Raw genomic sequence first — 26,264 nt, 5'->3', positions numbered from 1 at the left:
GGCATGGCTTTCACTGCCCAGCTCGTCACGGTGGCTGCACCGGACCATCCGACTCGGTTACGCAATTCAGTTTGCCAGGTCTCCGCCCCCCTCCGTGGGCGTTCGTTCCTCCGCAGTGCACGGCGAACATGCCCACTCCCTGCGCGAGGAAATCGCCTCCCTTCTAATCAAGGACGCGATAGAGCCTGTCCCTCCGACCGAAACGAAGAAGGGTTTCTACAGCCCTTACTTCGTTGTACCCAAGAAAGGCGGCGGCATACGACCGATCTTGGACCTGCGAGTTTTCAATTGGACCTTGTCCAAACTCCCGTTCAAAATGCTTACCCAGAAACAAATTCTATCTGGCGTCCGGCATCTAGATTGGTTCGCAGCGGTAGACCAAACCTTCAAACCCTGGACAGACCTCTGCTTTCTACGGGCAGGAGTACCCTTGCAGCAGGTGTCCCGTCGCGTTCTGGTTACAACCGACGCCTCCAAATTGGGTTGGGGCACATCAACTGCCTAGAGCAGCTGGCCGTTTTTCTTGCCCTGAAGAAATTTCTTCCATTGATTCGTGGCAAGCATGTCCTAGTCAGGACAGACAGCACCACGGTGGTGGCCTACATAAACCGCCAAGGCGGAGTACGCACCCTCCACATGTCACAGCTCGCCCGTCGTCTCCTCCTTTGGAGTCAGCAGTGACTGGAGTCACTGCGCGCCACTCATATCCCCGGCAACCTCAATGTGATAGCGGACGCGCTGTCAAGGCAAAACTTGCCCGGCGGAGAGTGGAGGCTCCACCCCCAATCGGTCCAGCTGATTTGGGACAGGTTCGGCAAGGCCCAGGTAGACCTGTTTGCCTCCCAGGAAACCTCCCACTGTCTGATCTGGTATGCCCTCACAGAGGCTCCCCTTGGGACAGATGCTCTGGCGCACAGCTGGCCCGCGGGGCTGCGCAAGTACGCTTTTCCCCCAGTGAGCCTTCTTGCACAGGTGCTATGCAAGGTCAGGGAGGACAAGGAGCAAGTCACTCTGGTGGCCCCCTGCTGGCCCAACCGGACGTGGTTTTCGGATCGCACGCTCCTCATGACAGCCCCTCCCTGGCGAATTCCCCTGAGGAAGGACCTTCTTTCTCAGGGACGGGGCACGCTCTGGCATCCGCATCCAGACCTCTGGAATCTCCACGTCTGGTCCCTGGACCGGACGCTGGAGGATCTAGCCGGCCTACCTTCGGCCGTCATAGACACTATTAACCAAGCCAGAGCCCCTTCAACCAGGCATCTTTACGCCCTGAAGTGGCGTCTGTTCATGGACTGGTGTTCTTCCCGAGCCGAAGACCCGCAGAAGTGCGCAGTTAGGTCAGTGCTCGTGTTTCTTCAGGAGAGGCTGGAGAGGAGGCTGTCCCCTCCACCCTCAAGGTGTATGTTGCGCTTATCGCGGCCCACCACGACACGGTAGACGGCAAGTCTCTTGGTAAGCACGACTTAATCGTCAGGTTCCTAAAAGGTGCCCGGAGGATGACTCCCCCCCGGCCTAACCTGTTTCCCTCCTGGGATCTCTCGGTCATCCTTATGGGACTCCGAAGACCCCCCTTCGAGCCACTTGACTCAGTTGGACTCAGGGCCCTCTCTCTCAAGACCGCCCTGCTGATCGCGCTCGCTTCCATCAAGAGGGTTGGGGACCTGCATGCGTTTTCTGTTAGCGACGCTTGCCTGGAGTTCGGTCCGGCGGACACTTTTGTGATCCTAAGACCGCGACCGGGCTACGTGCCCAAGGTTCCTACCACACCCTTCAGGGATCAGGTGGTGAACCTGCAAGCTCTGCCCCGGGAGGAGGCAGACCCAGCCCTTTCACTGCTGTGTCCAGTACGTGCCTTACGTATTTACCTGGACCACACACAGAGCACCAGACGCTCTGAGCAGCTCTTCGTCTGCTTTGGGGGACAGCAGAAAGGGAATGCTGTCTCCAAGCAGAGACTCGTCCACTGGGTTGTCGATGCCATTTCCCTGGCTTATCACACCCAGGCCGTGCCCCCCCCTTTGCGGGTCCGAGCCCACTCCACCAGGAGTGTTGCGTCCTCGTGGGCACTGGCTAGGGGCATTGCCCTAGCAGACATTTGTAGAGCAGCGGGCTGGGCAACACCTAACACTTTTGCGAGATTCTACAATCTCTGAGTTGAGTCAGTATCGTCCAGTGTTCTCTCAGGTACCGAGCCCGTAGAACTCAGTGGCACGTCCACGATCTGACCGGGTGAATCGCTTGCACCCAGCGACCTTCCCCCTAACCAGGGGAAACAGTGCGCCTTCTTTCCCAGGAGATCCCAGGTTTGGGACACTGGTTGACTCCTCCCTAGCCCTCGTGGGTCGCAGTTCTGCTGAGGAACTCGCCGACCCAAACCACTGCGGGTACCACTAGCTACCCTGTACTGGTATAGGTGCCCCACAGGTAAGGCCTCCTGTTCGGACTCCCCCTGTGTGTAAAACCACGGTTCTGTCCCCTCACGAGAGTTGACTCCGTGTTTTCCTTAGGCAGTTACAGCTGCCTCGGGTGCCGTGCTGTATGCTTCCCCCCTCTGCGAGGCTGGATCTACCACCGCCCTACTTTTCCGCATAAGACCTAAGTATAGGCCATGCGATGTATTTGCCACTCAAAATTTGCCTCCCCTCCCGGGTAGGTGTGGCCTTCGCAGGGTCTTCTCCGCCTTAATAAGGGCTAAGACCCCCTTTCATTCAATGCGTGTAAGGGCCCCGGCCGTAGTTGCTCTATGCGAGAAACATAGAGAGAAAAGAGGCCCAGCCAGGCTGGCCCGTTCCCATGTTGGCGGCCGTCACCTTGTTCCCCCCTCCAGGGTAACGATAAGGAATCCTGATGGCTTAAATGGGGCATTGGGGAAGGGTACGTGCAGCCTGATACAGTTGGTCGTTCTGCACGTAGGAATACCTGCTCGCTCCTGTATCAGCGGATCACGTACACGGCTCAGCGCATGGCTCTTTTTAAGTGGACCCCTAGTGTCGCTTTTCTGACACATTGTGGAGAGAGCAACAGAAGGGGAACGTCTAGGTTACGTATGTAACCTCCGTTCCCCGATGGAGGGAACGAAACGTCGTGTCTCCCCTGCCACGTCGCTGAGCCGAGCCCCTGTTGTGGCCGGACCATTTCCAGCTCCTCAGAAAAATCCTGAATGAACTCCCGTATTTGCGCCGCTTAAATACCCGTATGTCCGGGGGCGGGACATGCAAATACTGGTTGCCAACTCTCATTGGCCTTTTTTCATAGTTCAGAGGTGAATATCGGCACTCAAGAGAGAGACCCCCAGTGTCGCTTCTCTGACACAACGTGTCGTTCCCTCCATCGGGGAACGGAGGTTACATACGTAACCTAGACGTTTCTCCATATAATACCACCTGCAAACAAATCACAAGTAAATCATGGTTAATGTGATGTAAACTAAAGTATATTGGCTATTTAAAAGACAGGGACAAACCTTCAGATACACTGATCACCCACAACATTAAAACCACCTGCCTAATATTGTGTAGGCCCCCCTCAAACCACCAAAACTGCACCATTCTGAGATGCTATTCTTCTCACCATAATTGCATAGAGCTGTTATTTGAGTTTGAACTAGTCTGGCCATTCTCTTTTGAGCTCTTTCATCAACAAGGCATTTCCGTCCACAGACCTGCCGCTCACTGGATGTTTTTTGTTTTTGGCACCATTCTGAGTACATTCTAGACTGTTGTGTGTGAAAATCCTGGATATCAGCAATTACAGAAATACTCAAACCAGTGTATAAAATCATGCAGATATGGGTCAGCAGCTTCAGTTAATGTTCACATCAACCATCAGAATGGGGAAAAAAATAATCTCAGTGATTTGGAGCTTGGCATGATTGTTGTTACCAGACAGGCTGGTTTGATTATTTCTGTAACTGCTGATCTCCTGGGATTTTCTCACACAACAGTCTCTAGAATTTACTGCGAATGGTGCCAAAAACAAAAAACATCCAGTGAGCTGCAGTTCTGTGGACAGAAATTAATTGTTGATGAGAGAGATCAACAGAGAATGGCCAGACTGGTTCTAACTGACAAAGTCTAATGGCACTTTTCCATTGCACGTTACGGTTCGACTCGACTCTACTCGCTTTACTTTTCTGAGCTTGCTTTTCAACTGCTGTTTAGTGCCGCCTCAACGTGGGTGGGATTATAGGCTGATCGTCATAGTTGCACCACCTCTACTGCCATGACATCATCTTAAATGTGACACAGCTGCTAGCTACTAGCTCATTTTGCGGCATAAAGCAGTTGTTGCATGGTGATTTTACACAAGTGTAACAGTTGAATTGGCCTGGTTGTTTTAGAAGCAAGCTTTCCAGTAGCTGGTCAACTAAATAAAGTGAAGCTTTCAAGCAGAGTATGGAGTTAACATACCATCCTCCATTGTGGACTCCAGCCATGGCTGAGTCCATGGCACTCTCCCTCCCATTGCTCGCCTGTCTAGATAGTGACCATTTGGTCGAACCACTTCCACTTTTCCTTGATGGTTCTGTAGTCACTTTTAAGTTTTTTTTTTTTCTTTTTTTACTTTTCCCTACACTGTTGGTAGGTCCGGTAGTAGCTGTGTCTCAGCTGTGCGCCAACAGCTGAGACACTTCCTGAAATAAGTTTTCGTTTTATTCATCGCTAACGAGAGGAACATCTGCACCTTGTTTATTGACCACGGTGTGGTTTTGAGAACAGCCATTTCTTTTTACAAGTCGAAAGTCACGTGAACAAATGATACTGCCATGATGACAAAATTGTACTCCAATTAAATTTCCACCGCGTCAGTCAGTTGAAGTAAAATGGTTTCTCGTTGATAAGAATGCACTTGCAGGATGCGTTGTAAAACTGAAGCCAGATCGCCGTGTGTAGATTGACGTGCACGGTTCTTGCACAGGCGTCAGTCTTTTATGACCTGGGTGTGAGAACGTGTTGACTATAATGTTAGTATCTTAATGTAAATACATATCTGTACATATGTAAATTCATATATTTAATTAAATAATTGTACATACTCCTACCTTGCACATACATTACAAATTGCACATGGACATGCACCATTCTGTTATATGTCCTATTATTTGTATGTCTATTTATACTTTTACATTGTTTTATATTCTGTGTTTCACTCTGTTTTGTGTGCACTTATCACCAAAAAACATTCCTTGTTTACGTGAGAACACTTGGCAATAAAGCTTATTCTGATTCCGATTCTATCTGAAGAGTCTCAAGACAGGGAGTCCTCATTAGGGCCCAAATGAGCTCTGCTCTTCGCTCCAGCCATTGGCTATGTATATTTCCCTCTGTAAGCCCCAGTTTCAATTTCTCCTAGGCAAGACATAAAAGGAAATCATACTCAAAATGCAGATTTAAAGCTAACAAAGTAGATCTGGTAAATCTCCGGAAAATGGTTGGCAATTTGTCCTGTGTGAAAGTTGGGTAAGCATATTTTATTTCAAATACCATGCTATCTATTTCATTGGAATTCTATGTGCTGTGTTTATTTACTTTTAGTCCATGTTTATTAGCTTTGAAGCCCTCTATATACGATTGTACTCCTAAAAGATGACAAAATTCATCTTAAACAGATTTAAATGTACAGTTTTCCAAAGGTAAATGGACCAAAAATATTGATGACTCATCTTGCACTACACACATTTATGTCCAATCAAATGCTTTCTAGAATGAAAGTTTTCCATCCAATAAAAAACACCAGCACTCAACAAGCTAGTAGCAAGTCATGATTAATGGCTGTGATCTTAAAGGGCACCTAGTATGCCTCTTTTCACAAGATGTAATTTAAATCTTTGGTGTCCCCAGAATGTGTCTGTGAAGTTTCAGCTCAAAATACCCTACAGATCATTTATTATACATGTTTAAAATTGCAAATTTTTGTTGGGAATAAAAATTTGCTGTTTTTGTGTGTGTGTCTTTAAATGCAAATGAGCTGGTGCTCCCCGTCCCATATCCAGAATAGGGTGGAGTTTTGACATCTTTGCTTCGGATAACTACACATCATAAGCAATATGACTGACAGCGAAAATAGTGGTGTTCAGCCCTGTATGTTTGAACCGGAGTCAGACAGATGAGGGAGAGAACTAGGAAGTTTCCGAATGGTTATTTGATAAATGTATTTATTTGTTGTAGAATTTTTCAGCAGTTTTGCAACGATGGATGAGCAACACACACACACACACACACACACACACACACACACACACACACACAAATACTGTTACAATGTTCGCTATACGTTATATTGAAACAACACACTAGAACAAACATGTCAGTCTGCAGTGTCCGTCAACAGTCATGGGCAGGGCCTGTACAAAGTGATGTCACTTTGTACAGATTCTGCTTACAGCTTGTTCTGAGACAGTCCTTATGATTAATGGGGATTAAAAAAAAGGACTGGGTGGATTTTTATTATTATAGAGTGGTTGTGTACACACACTGCCAACACACATTTATGTTCAAACACCATGTAAAAGTGAATTTTGCATAATAGGTTTATAAAAACATTATTTTGCTATTTTAAGTCAGTAGGCTATTTAAAAAAGCAACAAGCCCTTCAGTATGTCCAGCCCAAACTTCCTGTTTCAATTAAATGCGCTCATCAAGTAATTTCTTTAACTAATGTATATGGCTATATGCAATTAAACCTCTCTGCTAGTTGCTTTTGGGTTTGTACTGTTTCCTTGAGGGGCAAAGCAAGCACACAAGAGATATAAGCTATTTGTAGTCAGGGGAGTGGGTTTTACATAGCTATAGGAGGCAGGTCAAAGTTTCTATTTACTGTATATAGTGGCCATGGTCATGGTGTGAGCCCATTCAAAGCTCTGTTTTGTTACCTTACTGAATTTCACCATACTGGACCGGGAGTACATTTCCTTACCCCCCTCACAGCAACACCCCCTGGTGAGAAGGAACAAAGTGTGGCCAACAAAGGGTGTCCATCTATGTTATGGATCTTATTTAGCCATAACCTTATTGGGATAGAGAAATTGTAATGGAAAAGAATGAAGCTGTAGGTATGAAAATTCTTGTCATTAAAGAAGTTTATTCGATTTAAGAATTTGATTATGATCTTTACTTTTAGTCAAAGTGACACCTTTGGCTCACATCTGGTATTTACTTATTTTAAAAAATATATATATGGCTGTACTTATATTTCCCATGGAGATTTAAAGGAGCCTGACCTGAAGATGCATACCTTGCAGTTGAAACAGATTACGCAAATACGTGAATTATCGAGATGAGAATGGGATAGGCACATGCAAATGTGTCTCATTTGGAACAGAGCAAAGTTTTTGAATGGAGCACTAGCACTCTATGTAAAATGTCCCCATCTTAAATATATACTGCTTGCATACATGAAAAAGATTAGCCTTTCCAGCTTTATTTGCATCTTTACATTTCTGCTATGTAAAAAGATTGCAGTATGTCAGAAATAACCAGTCAAGCTGTGATGATAGAGATCATCACAAAAACAAAAATTGAGGCATGAAGCTTCAACATTTTGCAGTCTTGATCAAATGTAAAAGTGTTGTTTTATAGAAGACAAATCTGTTTTTAGTTTATTGTGAGTTGTGCTGTACCAAGAGTTATAGTAGTATATGTGCCTGTGTCTCCCTCTAATATCACAAAAAAGTACCAAAGTTTAGGCATGGTAATGCCATGTTCTTTGGACACATACCATGGTGATTCCTTTATATTCTTTGAAATACCTTGGATTACCATAGAAATGTCATGGTGTCGTAATATGTTAATCATTCAGCACCATGATATCAAAGTACCATGACCACTGTTCCATAGTAAATAACACAATAGATGGAGCAGAGCAGACATAGTCTCTCAAGGGTTAACAGTGGTGTGTATTAACATATAATGATGGAGCGCATGCCTGTGTGAAAATGATAAATGCCTTTCATAATAGTGGTCTGAGCACAGAAGTGTAGGCTGACCTGCGTATGGTCAGACAGGTAATTGGTTGGATGCAGAGTGTAATTTAGCTCAGACAAATCCCTTTCACAGCTGGCACCCTGTCTAAGAGAGTGACTCTAGGGGGATGGGTGAGAGACAGATAGAGATTGAATATAATGATGGGGGTAGTGGAGGAATTGGGAGAGGGAAAATTAAAAAAAAACGCCCTTGTTGGTGAGACTGTTAGTACATCTGGGGGCCGATGAAAAAGGAGGATTGGGGGGCAGAGGTAAAGAAGAAAGAAAGGCAAATATAGACATGCCAGAAGACTGACATAGCTTTGGAGAAAGTTTTTTATGCCACATCCATACAATCTAATTCTAATGGAACTACTGTGGCAAATTATTGTTTTGTGCTCACACCAGAAATAGTCACATTGTACTGCAATTTCACTATTGAAAGTTTCATTTTGAAATATAACATCGAAACAGTAGAGCTAAAGCTCAGGATTAGATGGCACACTATTTGGTGGAAACTAAGTGAGTTTGGAAGTGAGTCTCAGAAAGCCAAAGCCAGCCATGTATTTGTCATGCAAAACTCTTCCCCTCCTCCTGCCCTGTCTGCCCGAGCACAATGCATATGCCTGCGTTCCCAGGCTCCCCTTGCTCTCAGTGGCCTGGAGGGGGGAGAGCAGCCCACTGGCCTGAGCAAACTGACCCTTGTCCTTCTGCAGCTAACTCACTCAAACACAGCTGGCCTCGGACCTCTGCTGATCATCAATATTCATGCCTCATACAAAATTCATTCTCAACACCACAGACGCTGAGGCCTGAGCTTTCCCCGAGCACAAAGCATCATTACATTCTCATTTTGTTTTATGTCAATTGTAAAGTTACAGACTTGTTAAAACAGGAATATGTCTTACATAGTATGTCCTACTTGGCCCATTTCAAGTGGAATATTTAGTTTAAAATTATTTTTTGCCCATATTAAAGACTAATTGGAATGTACAGAAGTAAACAAATAACATGTTAACACGAAATACATGTTGTGTTTGAAGTTACAATAGGTTTATAATTTTATGGTTACGTACAAACATTTGTTGACACAACTTTGCAAAGACAAAAATATATCCGCGTTTTACCTCCGCTCCATTTTAGAAACATGAATAGCGCCCAGTGGAATGTAGTTATACAAGAAACTCTATAAACCTGTTTGTGTATTTTTAGTATTCCAATTTTTTTCAGTGACACATACATTTAAATGAGACATAATTACATAAATGATGGGAACTGACATTGTAATATAAATCTGATTGTATTGATAAAATGCCCGTGTTTAAAACAAGTTGTTTTCAGTTTGAAAGAAGTTGTCACATTCTGTATGATTCCTGCCTAGTGAGGCAGAATGACCACATAGAAAAGGACAGCGTAGCTGATCCGTTTTCAGCTGTGTGCCACTGCTTTGTCTTCAAAGTGAAAACGCAGGCAAATTCCAGACTAAAGACTGGACTGTATCTATATTGTTGAATTGTTGCAGTTTTTTTTTATGTTTTTCCAATATGCTCTTGGTTAGTGTTTTTGTCTTGCGTTTAAAGAGTAGTATCTTTCTCAATGGTGAAAGTGTTCACTGTAAACAAACCAGGTATTTATGCTTTAAATTGCACATATTAACACTTGATAATGATGGCATAAAGCACATTAAACAACTCGTGTATCATGGCCCATTCCAAGGGGGCGCTGGGGGGGCCCCCGCACTGATTTACAGCGAAACGATTAAGGGGCACTCCGCTTCCCGGACAGACGGCGGAACTATCAATGTTGCCCCCCTTAATAAACAAGTACCACACCAAAGATCACATCTTAGTACAGGCCTGTATCAGAAATGAACTTTTACATTAATATTGGATTTAATATCAGGGGCATTTTTATTTTTACCTTTATGAGGACATTTTGTTTAACCAAACTGTGTCTGGTCCATTTAATTCAAACACATCAGTTTGAATCCATTCATTCCAAATAGATTCTCAGTATTGAGAGTTTATTACCTATTAACTAAGGATTAAACCAAGTTCAACTAAAATGTTATGCCTTAATATGTACAGTATATCTACTCAAGTAGAATGTTAAGTTAAGAAATATATCAGATAACACAAATAAAAAATAAATAAAACAAAACAGAAGAATTCATTATGAGGGTATTTTTAACCACCACACTTTGAATTTCAGGAGGCATTTTTGGTGGAATTTTTGCCCCAACCCCTCATTAATTTCTGACCCTTGTACAGCCCCAGTTGTGTATGTATAATGCATAAATTTGAAAACGAATAGGCTATTAAATATTTGCCATCTAGAACACAGACATACAGCATATTATTTAACAGTGTAGTCTTATAAACATGGATTATCAATAGGCTTGATTCAATATAAATCTGGCACTATATGAGATCAAAACAAATACTTTGGGCTTTTGTTCTTTTTGTGCAGCATTAATAAGTCTCACTTACAGGATGAACAATTTTAGTTCCAGTTTTATTGCTCATTAGATTACTTTTTGTCCTATTAATGTATTACAAAAATGTGTAGACATCATTTACTTTTCTTAGTATTTATTTAAGTATAAATATAGTATTAATTTAAGTATACTTACTGTATACTTTTTAATTGTTTCACAATTGAATGTGCCACATTCAAACGTTTCTTTAACACTTTCGGAAATCAGGATTTATGCAGTTTTTTAAACTATTTTATAAATATATACTTAAAGTCAAAGAATAATCTCTAATATTCTGTGTGGGGCCGGGTTTAATTTAGGTTGGCACAGGCCTACCCAGCTCACCCTTGAATACTTTTTTTTTTTTTTTTTTTTTTAAACAATTGCACAGTTTACAGGAACGTTCATCTCCATTATAAAAATAATACATTGTGCAGATTCCAACATTGCGGGTGTTTTAACATAAACAAAACATAAACAAAAGACTCACATCATCACATTTTGCCAGGGGAAGTACGGATTTACAAAAAGATATCAAATTGTTTACACGCATTCACAGTTTTTGTTGCCTTTTGATTAAGAGAATACTTAAGCGTGTTGACATATTGCTTGACCTCATTGTTAAAAGCAATAAAAGATGTTTTGGAATGCGCAAACTTACATTTATGAATGTTAAATTTTCTCACCCTTGAATACACCACTGAGTAAAATCACCATGATGAGTCATGGTTAACATCAGCTCCATGGCTGTGTTTATAAACCTAGGGAGTTCCCTACCAAGACAGCATTTGTGGGCATTAAGATTCATTTCAGCTATCACGCACACACAGCACAGCAGTTTGGGAATGCGTTCGTGATGCCCACAAATATTGCCCACGCCTATAATGTAAAAACACGTGGTCGAGGTAGTCACTGCACTAGGTTTTGAAACACTGCCTAAATGTGGCCACCATTTTGGGGGTGCGTGTTTTGAGTTGTAGGAAGTGCTTAGAGAGCGGCGTCTGCTCTTCCTGCAGTTACAGGGATGAATGCATGAACGCGAGAGAAGAAAATGGCGATCGAGCAGGACAAATGTTTCCCCTCCCAGACTCTGCAAATGTGTTGAATTTCCACAGCCTTATTGTTTGCTTTCATTTCATCTCTACTGCACTTTAAACTACAAGAGGTGAGTGTTTTTTTGTGTGTGATTTGATGTAAGCGGTATTCATTTATTTCAAAGCCTTTCTGCGATGCATGGTTGAATGTTCCTGTCTTGTTTTCATTTGCATGACAATTTTTAGTTTTGATGATTAATAAAAACGACAGGGCAGTTTTTACTATCAGTGTGTAAAAAGTGGAAGTGTATTTCTGTGTGGTAGATTTCTTGAACATTGATCTGCATTCACGTAATGGCATCGCCGTCTGTTTCATAAAGTGTAGCGTTTGATCCTGAATGCTTAGAAACATAAAAGGCGTGTTCATGCATGTACATGCCAACTAGGCTAGTTGTTTAATATGGTATGTGTGTGTGTGGACTTGCGGGAATAAATAATTGTATGTTGGTGTATTTTAGAGAGATTTCATTTGGATGTTTGTTTCGACATCCTGCAACTTTTCTCGTTGTCGACTCGTTTTTTCCGGTTAGCAGCCGATCGGAGCCTTTGCTTGATAATAAAGAAAGAGTATACGATAAAACACGACTGTATTTCTGATTAGTTAATGCGCTTTGTTATTAAATAGCATTTAATTGTTAAAGCTGTTAAAATTAAGAGGCTTTAGTAGCCAGCTGGTTAGTTTGCGCTCTTCGCTTGGCGCTGAATTGCGCACATCGAGAAATAACAGGAAATATGTCTTATTTAATAACTGTAATCTGGTAGTTTACATCTTAATCGCTTTCATCACTTCAATAAGATAATGCATGGACCAGCTTTACTTGTTTTTATTTAGGGGTTTAAAGTACGCTGTCACGAAAGCTAACACATGCTCGAGGCGAACTGTGAAAGGTTACAATTTCTCAGAGCAGCAAAGAAAATGCATATGACAAAGTCACCCGTCTGCTTATAAAAGTTGTTTAGAAAGACGTTTTCAGTGTTCTATTGTATTGTTTTTAAGGGCAGGTCAAGGTTGCTGGCGTAAGCTGCAGCTGAAGTCAGTAGTGGGGGAGGTGTGCTTCAGAAATGTAAAGTTAATCTGCATTATTTTTAACTTTATGGAAATATATTATTTTTTTTTACTAATCATTAGTTGTTTCTGTTAAAGCTAAGTTTAACTTCACAGAACTGTGTAGGTATGCTTGACAGACAGACTTTCATACCCACAATTTTCTTTTATAGCCTATCATTAGTAAAAGATACTCTGTATGTGACCAAGAAGAGACTCTTGATGAGTTGGTTGTGGTTTTATATTGTGGTTTATGTTGTTCTAGTGAGTTGGTTAAGGACGTGTTTGTGGTTGCCATTGAATATGAAAGCTCCATATAGGCAACATCCATTATTTGTGTTGTTGCTGCTTCCCAAGAAATGAAAGTGAAATATATTGAAAAATAGAGAAATCAAAGTCTATCTAGATTTTTTTTAGGTGTTTTATTAGTGTTAGGATTTATTTAGCTATAATATTAATTAAATCTTTACATTTTCATTTGCACACTGTAGTAGCATTTGCACAATATAAATCCAGTAGGCTTTGGTTTTATTTTCAGATGATTTTCGATTTATATAGTCATTTTTGCACATATAGAGCTACTCGTATAGTCTTTGTCTCATCATACATATTTCTCATCACATCTTTGGTAGTGTTAGCGGCAGGTTCACTTAAAGGGTGTAGCACACCGGACATGTCCGGAAGACGACATGCTGCGTTCTTTTGGAATGCCAAATTCCTAATGCGCTCTAAGTCCTCGTGGTGGCGTAGTGACTCGCCTCAATCCAGGTGGCGGAGGACAAATCTCAGTTATCCTTCAACCTGCGCATCTTATCACATGGCTTGATGAGCACGTTACTGTGGAGACACGGCATCCACACACAACTCCCCACGTGCCCCACCAAGAGCGAACCCCATAGCGACCACGAGAAGGCTACCCTCCCTAGCAACCGGGGAATTTTTTGTTGCTTAGGAGACATGGCTTAGTCACTCAGCCCACCCTTGGATTCAAACAGGTGAACTTCAGGGGTGGGAGTCAGCATCTTTACTCACTGAGCTTCCCATGGCCCCGACATGCCGCGTTATTAAATTACAAAAAAATAATTCTATGGAGGTGCACCGCTACTCGCCGTCTGTTGGCAGTGCCCAGCTACGACTCTGGAAGGTGCTAAGCGTACATGCAAAAATGAATGGTGTACTTTTTTCAAAGCTTTTCTTTGCCTTTTTAGATCTAGCGATATAGCCTACAGCTATGAAATCCAATTCCATTTGGATTCGGTCAAATTTTGTCTTTGTAATAACTGCCTGTTTTGTCAACATTCTTTATATGCTGGAGAATGCAAATTGAAATGTTAACACAGTTGTCCTATGTTTCTTACCATTTAGAGAATTGGATGCTATTGCCACCAAAGACATTGAAGAGAAGCAACACAGGTCAGTAAGTGTTCCCAACTCCTTGTAGTCCATTTCAGATTGATGGATAAATACTTGATTTTTCTGAAGCTTGTGTCCTTCTGGGCTTTTCCTATTCATGCCGATGCCTGTGCTGGGTGACACTAACAAAGCCAGGTCAAACATCTGCTGCTGGTGTAAGCAAATGCAGTTCCGTTTGTATTAAAGGGGTTCCCAGTGCTGAGTAGGCTTTGCTGTTTTAAAATGTCCAACAAAACCGTGTTTGTGTAGCTCTTTCAAAGTCTACTGTATTGCACTTGTGAGTCACAAACTCCTGCCTCCACTGTTTATGTCTGCCAGATTTTTTTTTTTTGAAAATGTAGCCTAAAAGATAAGAAGTACTGATCAAAAAGTCATGAGCACTTTCAGGTTAACGTGTTTAGGTGCTGTTGTGATGTTAAGAAGCTGAGGCATATTGCTTAACTGGCTCTTAACACAAAGTTAATCATAGATCGTCTTCACGTTTTTCTTATCAGGAAAATGAACATTGCCCTTGTATGGTCATAACCACGTCCACACCAAATAATGCCAGGGACTGGACCACAACACTTCACTTTTAAAGTGTTGATGACTAATAATGTAGCATTTAAGAGGTTCACACTTAATTGCTTTGTAATGCCCATACTTCATGTGATTAATTCTCAGTGTACCTCATCTGTTGATGCATCAGGGCTTTAAACTGCAACTAAAATGGTTGCAAATGCTACCAAAACAAATGAATTGCGACAACTTTAAATCTAGTTGCCACTGGCGACAGGCGTGTTTTGCGCATACATAAGCGATTTTGTCAGATATCTTGTGGGTTATTGAATATATATTTAGAGCGCGCACTAGTGTCTCGAGTCCCCTTTCACCTGTTCTGTTGTGATGACGAGCTCGCTGAACCGCACAAAACAACAAACCCAGCGTGAGAGTCTTGAACAAATGACTTTTTCACAAATCACCTGAAAATAAATGAGGGCTTGAACTCAGGTAAGTTTGAATCGGATTCAGTTTCTCAGCGAGTCAGCCATCAGTGAGCTCACAACTGGGGAGCACAGACATTTAAAAATAAGAGTCTCGGGTGTTTTTCCCAGCTTCTTTATAATTAAAAGTCCCTTATTGTGTACCACTTTTTTTTTGTCGCCCAGCATTCAGTAGCACAATAAACTGCATCTGTAATTTCATTCAATTTGTAGTCTCTGGTAACAGTAAAGATTAAGGCAATATTTTATATATATATATATATATATATATATATATATATATATATATTTACATAATGAGATCAAGACTTTGACACTGAGGGACTCAACTATTACACAAGGTGCAAACATTAATTTATGCTCAAGAAGACATCATGCTACTATATGTGTATTATACTTTATTTAAATATCTGTAATGTATATTCTGAAGATCAGTACTTAATAAAACATATTTTTTCTTTAGCTCTCTATCTTGTTTCGGAACAGCAATCTAAATCGAGCAATTCTGTGATTTGGCAACTAAAAACAGCCATTTAGCTCTTTGTGTCTTTTTTTTTTAGTCTGGAGCCCTATGCATAAAGAGAAAAGTCAAGCAGATGTCTAGTTATTTAATCATTTAGATCACCTTAGTGGATCATTTGACACTCTTATTTGGTAGAAAATGGTTGTAAACCTATTCTAATCTTGTAAGTCAAATTATTGTTGTACAATGAAATGAATGAGCTGTGCTGGTAAAAACTGTCTGTATGCATTTCTGCCTGCTGCGATCTCTGCATCTGGACCCAGAGCTCTTCATGGAGGGAGAACTTATAAAAGTCACAAAAGAGACAACGATTTTAGGGCTAGCTTTGGACAATACATTTTTTTATTTATCCCACATACACTACCAGTCAAAAGTTTTAAAACACTTATTCTTTATTATAATTTTTTTTCTTTTTTTTTTTTTTTCTACATTTAGATTACCGTAATTTCCGGACTATAAGCCGCAACTTTTTTCCCACGCTTTGAACCTCGCGGCTTATACAATGACGCAGCTAATATATGGATTTTTCCCGCTTTCAAATTTGATTAAAAAAAAAAATTACAAAAAAACATTCTGTGACGTGCTCAGTTTTTTGGCGGCGTGAAGCTTTCATTAGACCAATGAAATTGCCGAATGGGTTAAGGTCAAACAACTTTTTTTGTTTACTGTTTAGATTAAATCGAGCACGCTCAAACTTCCCATCATTCTGATTACGATAGTAATTTTGTCACCCTCACCATGGCAAAGACATGGAGAAACGCATATGATGCTGCTTTCAAGTTGAAGGCGATTGATCTGGCTGTTGGAAAAGGAAATAGAGCTGCTGCACGGGAGCTTGGTCTTAATGAGTCGATGATAAGACGCTGGAAACAGCAGCGTGAGGAATTGACTCAGTGCAAAAACACAACTAAATCTGAGGCTATTCAACTCCGACACCGAAGGAGATGACTTCAGTGGTTTCAGTGCACAGTACGAGGAAGATAGTGACCAATGACTTTCTTGGTAGGCTACTATTTACTGCAAATGTTTTATTACAAGCCGTGTGTGGCAGCGGGGGCGTGGTCAAGCGCCCGTCCGGGAGAGAAAAGCTGTAAGGGCGCTTACACCTGCGATAAATTATGTCTAACACCGGTGTCTAATTTCAAGTGCCCTGCTTCACGTGTCCTTCTTGGGAAAACTGTCACACGGGCACCAGTGTGACAGTTTTCAGCAGGGCACTTGACGTTCCAGGTAAGGCTTTTAATGGCCACAGCAATGTTTACAATCAATTTTATAAAGTTTCTCAATTCTTCTATGCGCCAACACTAGAATGACGTGTGTCACTCTCTCAGCTCTGTGGCTGCTGCCTTTTTATGCCGCTCTCCCCATGCTTACTGAAATTAGACACCGGTGTTAGACATAATTTAGCTCAGGTGTAAGCGCCCTTACCGCTTTTCTCTCCCGGACGGGCACTTGACCACGCCCCCGCTGCCACACCGTGTTTCGTTAAAGCCTATTTATTTTTGTTACAAGCCGTGTTTCGTTAAAGCCTGAGTAAAGTTCATTTGTTTCAATGTACCGGTAGGCACCTGCGGCTTATAGACAGGTGCGGCTTATTTATGTTCAAATTATATTTTATTTAAAAATCAGTGGATGCGGCTTATATTCAGGTGCGCTCAATAGTCCGGAAATTACGGTAATAATACAGTCATCAAAACTATGGAATAACATACATGGAACAGCGGGAATTATGTTGTGACTAAACAATCTAAAATAAATAAAAACTGTGTTATATTTTAGCATCTTCAAAGTAGACACCCTTTGCCTAGAATTTGCAGAAATGTACTCTTGGCATTTTCTCGACCAACTTCTTGAGGAATCACCCTGGGATGCTTTTTAAACATTATTGAAGGAGTTCCCATCTACTTTGGAAAGTCATCAATTTAAAAACTTTTTTTTATTAAATTTGTTTTATAAAATGGTGGCACAATTATGTTTTTGTCTGCAAAACTAATTTCAAATCACTATTGTCACACTACCATGTACACAAGTGCAACAGTAGGTGAAAGCCTTGTGTGCAGTTCCGAGCAACATAAGAGTCAATACAGTGATGAGACATATACCAATTTACAATAAACAACATATTTACGCAACACAATTTACATATATAATGTACACATACTTACACAATAATAATATACAATGTACAGTAAACAATACACACAATATAGAATACACATCCAATAGAAATAAAGAGTATATAAAATATATATATATATATATATATATATATATGTGTATATATATATATATATATACACAGTAGTTGAATCATGGAGAATCTAATTATGACAGTCCAGTGTGAGATAATAAGCATATGTCTTCAGATCTAAAGAAAAAATAAACATCATAAAGGTACTGGCTAAAACAAAATGGGGTGCAGATTGCACTACACCTCTACATCTTAACAGAACGCTGGTGCTATCCTAAATGCACTATGCGAGCATCAGTTTATTGATCTGCCAGGAAACGTTACATTAAAATGCTGGATACGGTACACCATATAGGATTATGACTTTGAACAGTTCAAGTCCGGAGTGCTCCTAAACAAAGTTTGTATATTGAAGCAAAGGAACAATCACTTGACAACAGGTGCCTGAAACTTTCCCTTCAGTATGCAATTAAGATGAAAACAAACCAATGCAATCCAGCTTTCTCTACAGTTTTCCACCCTCAACATCATATTTGTTTGAAGCCAGACACAGTCCTTTTGGCATCTGTATAAAACCCCACTTGGAGAACATGGACATTAATCTAGACATACTAACACAAACCCATCTATGCCCTATTCCTCCCTGGAATCAGAAAATTAAAAATAATGTTGAATTTGGCCCAGCAAAAGAAGTCCATGGACCATCCAAATGAACACAAACAGGAATTTATAGAAATTAGATATAATTTTCCACTTCATAAACCGGTGTGCACAGATGAATCCAAAACAGAGAACGGTGTATCTGTATTTGGACAAAATATCTTTTAGTATCCGTATTCCAGAAGGCAACATTTTTACTGCTGAGGCCTGTGCTATACACTTTGCTTTAGAGCAGATAGAGGACAACAACATAATTTAAGTTGTACAGATTCCAAATCTTGCCTCAAATCACTTGAATCATTAAAAACTGATCAACCCATTTTTGTTAATATAATAGCAAAACTGAATCTCTTAAAGGAAATGAATATTTTAATAAGGTTTTCTGCTGGATTCCGGGTTATATGAGACTGTTTGGTAATGAAACGGCAGATACTGCTGCAAAAAATGCTGTCACTCTTGAGAATTACAGTCTGTCTGGTCCCAACATCAGATCTCAAACCTGTACTGTGTGTGTGTATGTGTGGTGAATGGAACAATTGCATCCATAAGTTGTATGAAGTCTAGGTCATTCTAGACTTACTCATATGTTTTGTATTGAAATGTGAAGTGCCACCAACATGTGATTTTTGTCAGACACCGCTGTCCATAAAACACTTTTTACTGGAGTTTACTGTTAATGCCACTAGGCAACATTTTTACTCCAAATGTTTTTAGTAGATGTTTTCAAAAATGTCTCGCAAGGGAAAGTTTTAAATTGATCAAATATTGAAATCAAAGGTCTTATATAATTTTCATTGTGTATATTACTGTTTTATCTACTGTATTGTGTATTTAACATTTTAAAACTACCTTGATCTTGCCATGGAAATAGCCAGTGATGCTGAAATGGCAAAATAAATAAATGAGCTGTGCTTGTATGATTTTGACTGGTCAATTTTTCAGCTATGATTATTGTTTGTGCTTGATAAGCAGATGCCCTGTCTTTGTTTGTTTGTGTATTGGAGGCTTCTGTTGTTTAGATGGCCATCTGGTTAAACACTTTAAGGAGAAGAGGTTGTTCCTGGGGGAGGGGCAGGGCCGTGCGGCCTCAAGCAATGATGATAGGCTGACTTTAGCCCCTGTAATTGGCTATACTCTTCACGCCAGATAATCATTTGGCCTTATTTATTTGTTATGTAGGCTCATTTATTGAGCTTGAAGGGTCCCCCAGTTGTTGAAACGGAAGGCAGCGTAACCCCCTACCCTCAACTGCTGGTAACTGCACAATTAATTGCAGTTTTATTGCAATTTAATTTAGACCCAAGTACTCTCCGGCTAGTTTAACTTTCAAGACAATTCTTTTAGCTGATCACATTATGTCTTGGAACTTGGCTTACTTTGTATTTAATTTTAGATGATGCTACAATCTATAAATATTTGACAGCCTCAACTCTACAATGCTATGGTACAGAGATTAACAGTGAGCCCGTTTACACCAATATGCTCCTAACTTCCAAAGTCAGCTTATTTAAAAAAATAAAAAAAACAGATCAAGCAAGCAAATAGTATTTACATGAGATCTGACGTAATCAAGTTATTCTCTGCGTTTGATGTCAAACAGTGAAGAGCCATATGCACAACACTTTACTATACATTGGATAAGCCAGTTATGGCACTTTTCCACTGCACGTTACGGTTCGACTAGACTCTGCTCGCTTTTCTGAGCTTGCTTTTCCACTGCAGTTTAGTGCCGCCTTAATGTGGGTGGGACACAAACATTACTGACCATAAACTATTACATGACCGCTAGCTGTTAGCTACTAGCTCATTGTGCTGCATAAAGCAGTTACATGGTGATGTTACACAAGTGTAACAGTTAAATTGGCCTGGTTGTTTTAGAAGCAAGCTTTCCAGTAGGTGGTCAACAAAATAAAGTGAAGATTTCAAGCCGAGTATAGAGTTAACGTGCCATCCTCCATCGTGGACTCCAGCCGTGGCCGAGTCCAGGGCACTCTACCTCCCATTGCTCGCCGGTCTATTGCCATAGATGGCGTCAATTTGATTGAATAACTCCTGCTGTTGTGGTCCATGATGGTTCTGTAGTCACAAGTTTTATTAAATTTTTCCCTACACTGTTGGTAGGTCCGGTAGTAGCCGTGTGCGGCAAACAGCTGAAAGACTTTTTTCATTTTGCGTTTTCGTTAACGAGAGGAACGTCTGAACCTCGTTTATTGACCACAGTGCACAGCCATTTCTTTTTACAATTCAAAAGTCGCATGAAAAACGATACTGCTATCGCTGTTGCTAACTTTAAAACTAGCGTGTTGATGTCCCGTGTCACAAATCCAGTGACACTGGTAGTGTCCACAGTGAAAACCCCCAAAAAGTGAGCAGAGTCGATCTGTACCTTGCAGTGGAAAAGCCAAATTTGAACACCGGTAAAGTTGTTTACATGCAATGCGAAGTTGGAGGAATGGGCAAAAATCTACCTGTGTCGATCTGTTTATTCCTAAGCTTTTTATGACCTTGAATTTCTTGACAGTTGGGGTTTGAATAGTCTTGGCCCCTTTTTTGAACTTGTTGTTAGGCCCATTTGTAAATTGATGGGATTTTTCTGAAATTATCATCACCCGTTGAACAGACTGAAGATATGTGCCAAGTTTGGTGGATGTAGCTTCAAAGCTCTGCGCAGTTAAAATGAGAGATGCACCAATTCAATACCTGGATCTGTATCTGCTCTGATACTGACATTTTTAGACTGATTGGGTATCGGACCAACAAGCCTGATCCAAATCCGATATAATTTTTCAGTTATGTTCATTACTGTCAAACTTAATGATATTGAAGAACTTTAAAAGCACCATTAAAGTAGTACATAGGACTCATTTTATTCAAAGCCACTTGAAGACATGCGATAACTCTGAATCGCACAAGCTGTGTTTAGTAAGTAAATGTATAGTATGCATGGGCGGCTCTCACACATAGCACGTGCATGCTGTTGATATGCTTGCAACCCAGCAGTGCACAATATGTGAGCGCACAAACAAAATCTCAGATGTTTAAGCACAAAAGTTTGGTTTGCAAAAACTGTGCATTGAGAACAGTACTGGAGAAGCATTTGACCAGATTTTGAATAAGTAAAGTTTACTGGGTTAGAACAAAATAACTGAACGAAAAGTGGACTGACATTTTATAACTTATGTGAACAAAAAAGAGATCTGAATCCTTTAAAGTCCAGATACTAGTTGAAACAATTGTGCAAATAAACCTGGCATCATTTCTTCTGTAGACTTTCACTGGAATTACTGATAATTTTGCTGCTACATTATCCAGTATACTAGTTAAAAAAATATTTTTTTGTAAAGTAGGCTATAGATTTGTATTGAAATAAAGTGTAGTTAAATGTTTGTTTCTTTACATATAAAAGAGTACCCCCAATTATTATCTCCGAGTGAGGTATAGATAGTCTAAACTGATTATGGGGGAAAAAAAAAAAAAAACTGGTAGTGGATCGAGATCAGTATCGGCCGATCGAAATTTCAGGTATCTGAATCAGATTTGAAGAGAAAAAGGGGTGTCTGTGCACCCCCAGTTAAAATGTATAACGTTGATCTTGGTTAAGGGATTTTGGAAAAACCACGTTGACAAAAAATGATGGAAAAAAAAAATTACTGCAAGCTATTAACGGTGCACTATCAGTGTTAATTCAGGAAGAATTTGTATACAAAGAATTGCTTCAAATGATCCACTCAGTATGATTGGGATTTCCTGTTTGAGCTAACAAATTAAAACATTGGTAAAATAAATCACTGTGCTTCCAGCTTAATTACCACATTAAAACACATGCTATACATTTGAGATTAATACGCTATATCCACAACATAATTACAACATACACATACCCCCCATAATTATTTTAATTTAAAATGTAAATAATTTTTTTCATGTTGAAATGTTATATGCAGTGATGCATCAATGCAGAGTTCTGATTCATTCATTTTATACCACAAAATAATCAGCTGTCATATCTTGATAGTTTTAGTCCTTCAAAAAGTGTTTTGTACTGCATTGCATGGGATTAAAATGGACATGTGTGTTCCAAAACCAAAAGTTTCTGTTGGATTGTATGTAGCTGACTGGTAATGTGTACAGTGAAGGTATTTTAATGTCCATCTTTACAGCATGTCCAGCAGACTGGTGGTTATCTCAATACAATAGCTGACTTGCAACAAACATTGTGTATTCCACTTCAATTGGCAAGTCAGTGAGCAGATCTCAAGTGCAGGTAGTCAGTAATGCAGTATTTGCTGGTTTGACCCTGAGAGGTTGTTGGCTGTTTATAGAGGAGTAATTTCCAAGTGTTATCCGTTAAGGAGATTACATGAAGCTTTCTCCCTTTTACTAAATGTGTTACTGCATCATTTATTTGGAAATGTAGTCATGGGTAAGTTTTAGAGTTACTAAAGATGAAGCGAAGATATTGTGTATCATTTACCATTTGGTACTTTAATGTTTAGGGAAGTCTTTTGAAACACGGATGGAGAGTGGACAGAGGAAAGTGTAAAGCACAGTGGAATGACATTAAGGAAGAGGGGGCTGATGTAAAGGAAAGAATCGTTGTCTGTTTACAGGACCCAACAACTTTGGGTTATGCTGCACTCCTTAACGTTGTTGTTGTTATTGTCATGTGTGTTGTCACCGTATCAATTAACATGCCACATTCACTTATTAAATGACACTTTCCGTGTGTATTATTAATCCGCAGAGAAAAGCAAAGCCGTCTTATCACAAATGACCATACCTTTCCTTGATGCTGGCCAAGGCACATCATAGAAATTTTCAGTGGGTGTAGCATTTTTCCACTGAGCGATATGGAAATGCTGATAGCTCAGGACTTTATCTCTTGACCTTGTCTTCTCTCTCACAGTAGCTTAGGGCTAAAGCCAGCGGAGCAACTGGCACTCACTTCAGTCTGGCAGCTAAACGTTCTCCTTGGAAAAGATCCTGCAGGGGTGTCTGCTGTCTAATGTATGTGGTTTAGTTGCTGTCATTTAAAAAACGAAATTTGTGTGAGTGGTAATTTTGCTTTTGTGCCACGGTGAAATTTAAAGAATGCACTGAGTAAAATGGCTTATTTGTAAGCCTGTGTAAAGAGCTTTGTTTGAACATGAGAAAAGGCCTATAAGTATGGCAACGTAAAAACAGTATCACTCAGTATCTGGGCAGAACGCTGATGCTCAGAGTTTCACAAGGCACAAATTCAAGAATCATGTTTCCAGTACGCACCTCCACCCCTCCCTCATTACCCCGGATGACTTGTTACTTATCTGTTGCTCCAGATGTCCTTGTGTCATGGTGTGATACTGAGTGTACGAAGCAATAAATTTGACTCTGCCTTGTTGGCTGCTGTATGCTGAACAATTCTTTGCTTAATTTTATTTTGACTAAACTAAAGTAGTTTCATTCCATATAACATGGGATTTTCCAAAAAGCACCAGCTGGAAACCATTAATCCAAAGTTTTGAATCCCGTCCCATTCTATAAAGGATTTGTTTATTAGAACTATTTTCCCTTTCACCTCTCATTTCAAGTCTAACATAAGTCTGTAAAAAAAAAAACATTGAATTTGTCATAGCCTTTTGTTAGCAAAACCTTAGGGTCAGAACATGGAAAGCCTTCAAGAAGTGATTTGAAGTCCTCTGTGCTCTGCAACGAAGTCTTCGTTTGTTGACTTAATCACATAGCTGTTGCTTAGCAATGGAAGTGCAAAATACAGAAGTCTGCTTTAGTTGAAGTGTCACTGGCAGAGACTGTCCGCAAGAACTCGTCTGGGCTGGAAAAAGCCCTTAAAAGTAAATATAACTTAAGACTACTTTGTCCTAAAGGAGAGTACCTTGTCCTGTTACAGATTACTGACATGACTGCCTCCAAATATGGAAAGTAATTTCAAGTCAAGACCTGCTCATGCATACTTGTCATTTTAAGACCTGATCATTTTGGTTTTTAATGGGATAGTTCACCCCAAAATAATAATTCTCTCATTTACTCACCCTAATGTATGACTTTTTTTTACCTTCAGTGGAACACAAGTGGAGATTTTTGGATTTAAGAATGTTTGCTTCAATTACCATATTTATCATTGTTTGAAAGAAAAAGATACCAGAAAATAGAATGGTGTGTTAACCATCCTTTTTAAAGGGGTCATGACATGGGTTTTTTTATTGTATTATTATGTTCCCTTAGGTGCAATTATAGTATTAATATATATTTTTTTAAGAAAAACTTTTAAAATCTAGTGATTTATGACCTTTTCCCACCCTGTTTCTCATCCTCTGATTCAAACAGTCTGTTTTGGGGGCGTTTTCCATTTAAGACTTCAGTGTTAACGCCCACTGTTATGATTGGCTAGCGTCAGTGCCTATGTATCAATTATTGGCGCCCCAACCAGAACAATATGCAAGTAAACTAAGTAAAAACACTGTGATTATTCATAATGAATGAAATTGCGCTTTAAAAAGTAGTTTAAAGTTTAAAATAGATTACTTACAGTTTGCGTCGTCGTTGTTCCCAGAATAGTCGGCACGGACTTATCTTTGAGCAACAGTTTTCTGGCAAAGCCAGCATCATATTGAGATTTGTTCTCAAAACAGTCATCCTTAAAATGTACAGAACAAACGCTTAAGTTAACACTGCCGTGACTGGGACGTCCGCAAAAAATAAACTGCATCCATTTTTCCCTGACGTCTGGATCTTTCGGCAGCTTATTCAGAGGTTTTGTTTGACCACAGCCAGGAACAGCACATCTGTGTGGCATCGTAATTTTCCTGTGCACAAGTAGTCTCTGTCAGAGCTCGCTGTCCATCGACTGAACACTTGTGAGGCGCACGGCGATACTGAAATGAGCGTAGTTGTCTTTGCGCTTAAAGCGTAGTTATCTTGTGCTGGAGGCGGTCATATGCAAACACTGGTACGTCACTTCTAACCGTCACGTCACTTCTAACCATGAATCCAGAACGAGCTGTATTTTGAGCTTGATTAAATAAATGATTCGTTTAGAATGGGGAGGACGTCTTAAAATATTAAACTTGCAGGACGTTTTAATGATACAAAGACCTCTTATATACCAAAAGGTCAAGGCAAATTTGGTTTCTCATGTCATGACCCCTTTAAACAATCTGGAAGTCCTTTTGGGTGTCTTGAAGTTTTTTTCATATGCATCAGCTTTTGACAAATACTTAGACTGGCATGAAGTGCAAAGTTTGCACTTTGCTTTTGCATTTGACCTTGAACAATGAATAAATGCACTTAATGTAGTTGTTCCTGGAAGGTTGACTTACCAATACACTGTCAAATCAGTACTTGAAAGCATGCATGCTTTTTCTAATACTGTAGTCATGCCGGCTTGCTATTTAATATGCTTCTGGTTCTTGAACTGCAGCAGATCTGCAGCGAAGTCTACATGTTGCAACTTGACCACCTGACTTCCTGACTGTTGTCATTCCACAACAAGCAAGTCGGTGCTGTTTAAACAGGAAGTTGCCCCTAAGAAAACAGACCCGTTGCATGTTTACAATATTTCTTCACGTGTCTCGTTTTATTTGAACTCTTCCTCTAAATGTTGAAATGATAAATTACACTTCTAAAAAAATAAATCTATTCTTGAAAGGTTAAAGGTTGTTTCTTAATTCTGTATTATTTGGGTCTGATTTGCTGTTCTGTGAGGTCATTACCAAAGAGTAAATTTCATAGCCAAAATGACTACAATGAACAAACTGGATATTGCAAACAGTATTGCTAAGATTATAATGGTGCATTGCATTGATAATTTTATGAGGCTGTAGTTCTGTGCAATGGTTGACTCTCAAACTATAGGACTGAAACATCTTTGTGGTTATTTTGACTTTCAGCTATTTAGAATTGTATGTGTACTAGTCGGTATG

At 40.3% G+C, this 26,264-nt stretch overlaps 1 protein-coding gene across 3 annotated transcripts in view; it reads left to right on the top strand.

Moving 5' to 3' along the window:
* Positions 1-11,446: 11,446 nt before the first annotated feature.
* The window catches only part of LOC127647806 (trinucleotide repeat-containing gene 6A protein-like), a 46,668-nt gene continuing 31,850 nt past the window's right edge, over positions 11,447-26,264 (top strand). For 2 of the 3 annotated variants that reach the window (XM_052132280.1, XM_052132278.1), the window contains exons 1-2: positions 11,447-11,601; positions 13,941-13,988. The gene's annotated coding sequence lies outside the window, so the exon portion shown is untranslated. Of the gene's footprint in view, positions 11,602-13,940; positions 13,993-26,264 lie in introns of all 3 variants that reach the window. The other variant, XM_052132279.1, reaches the window with a different exon arrangement.

Source organism: Xyrauchen texanus, chromosome 8, assembly GCF_025860055.1.
Source record: "Xyrauchen texanus isolate HMW12.3.18 chromosome 8, RBS_HiC_50CHRs, whole genome shotgun sequence".
Taxonomy (NCBI): domain Eukaryota; kingdom Metazoa; phylum Chordata; class Actinopteri; order Cypriniformes; family Catostomidae; genus Xyrauchen; species Xyrauchen texanus.
The sequence above is the reverse complement of the archived record's forward strand: the minus strand, read 5'-3'. Positions and strand labels throughout refer to the sequence as shown.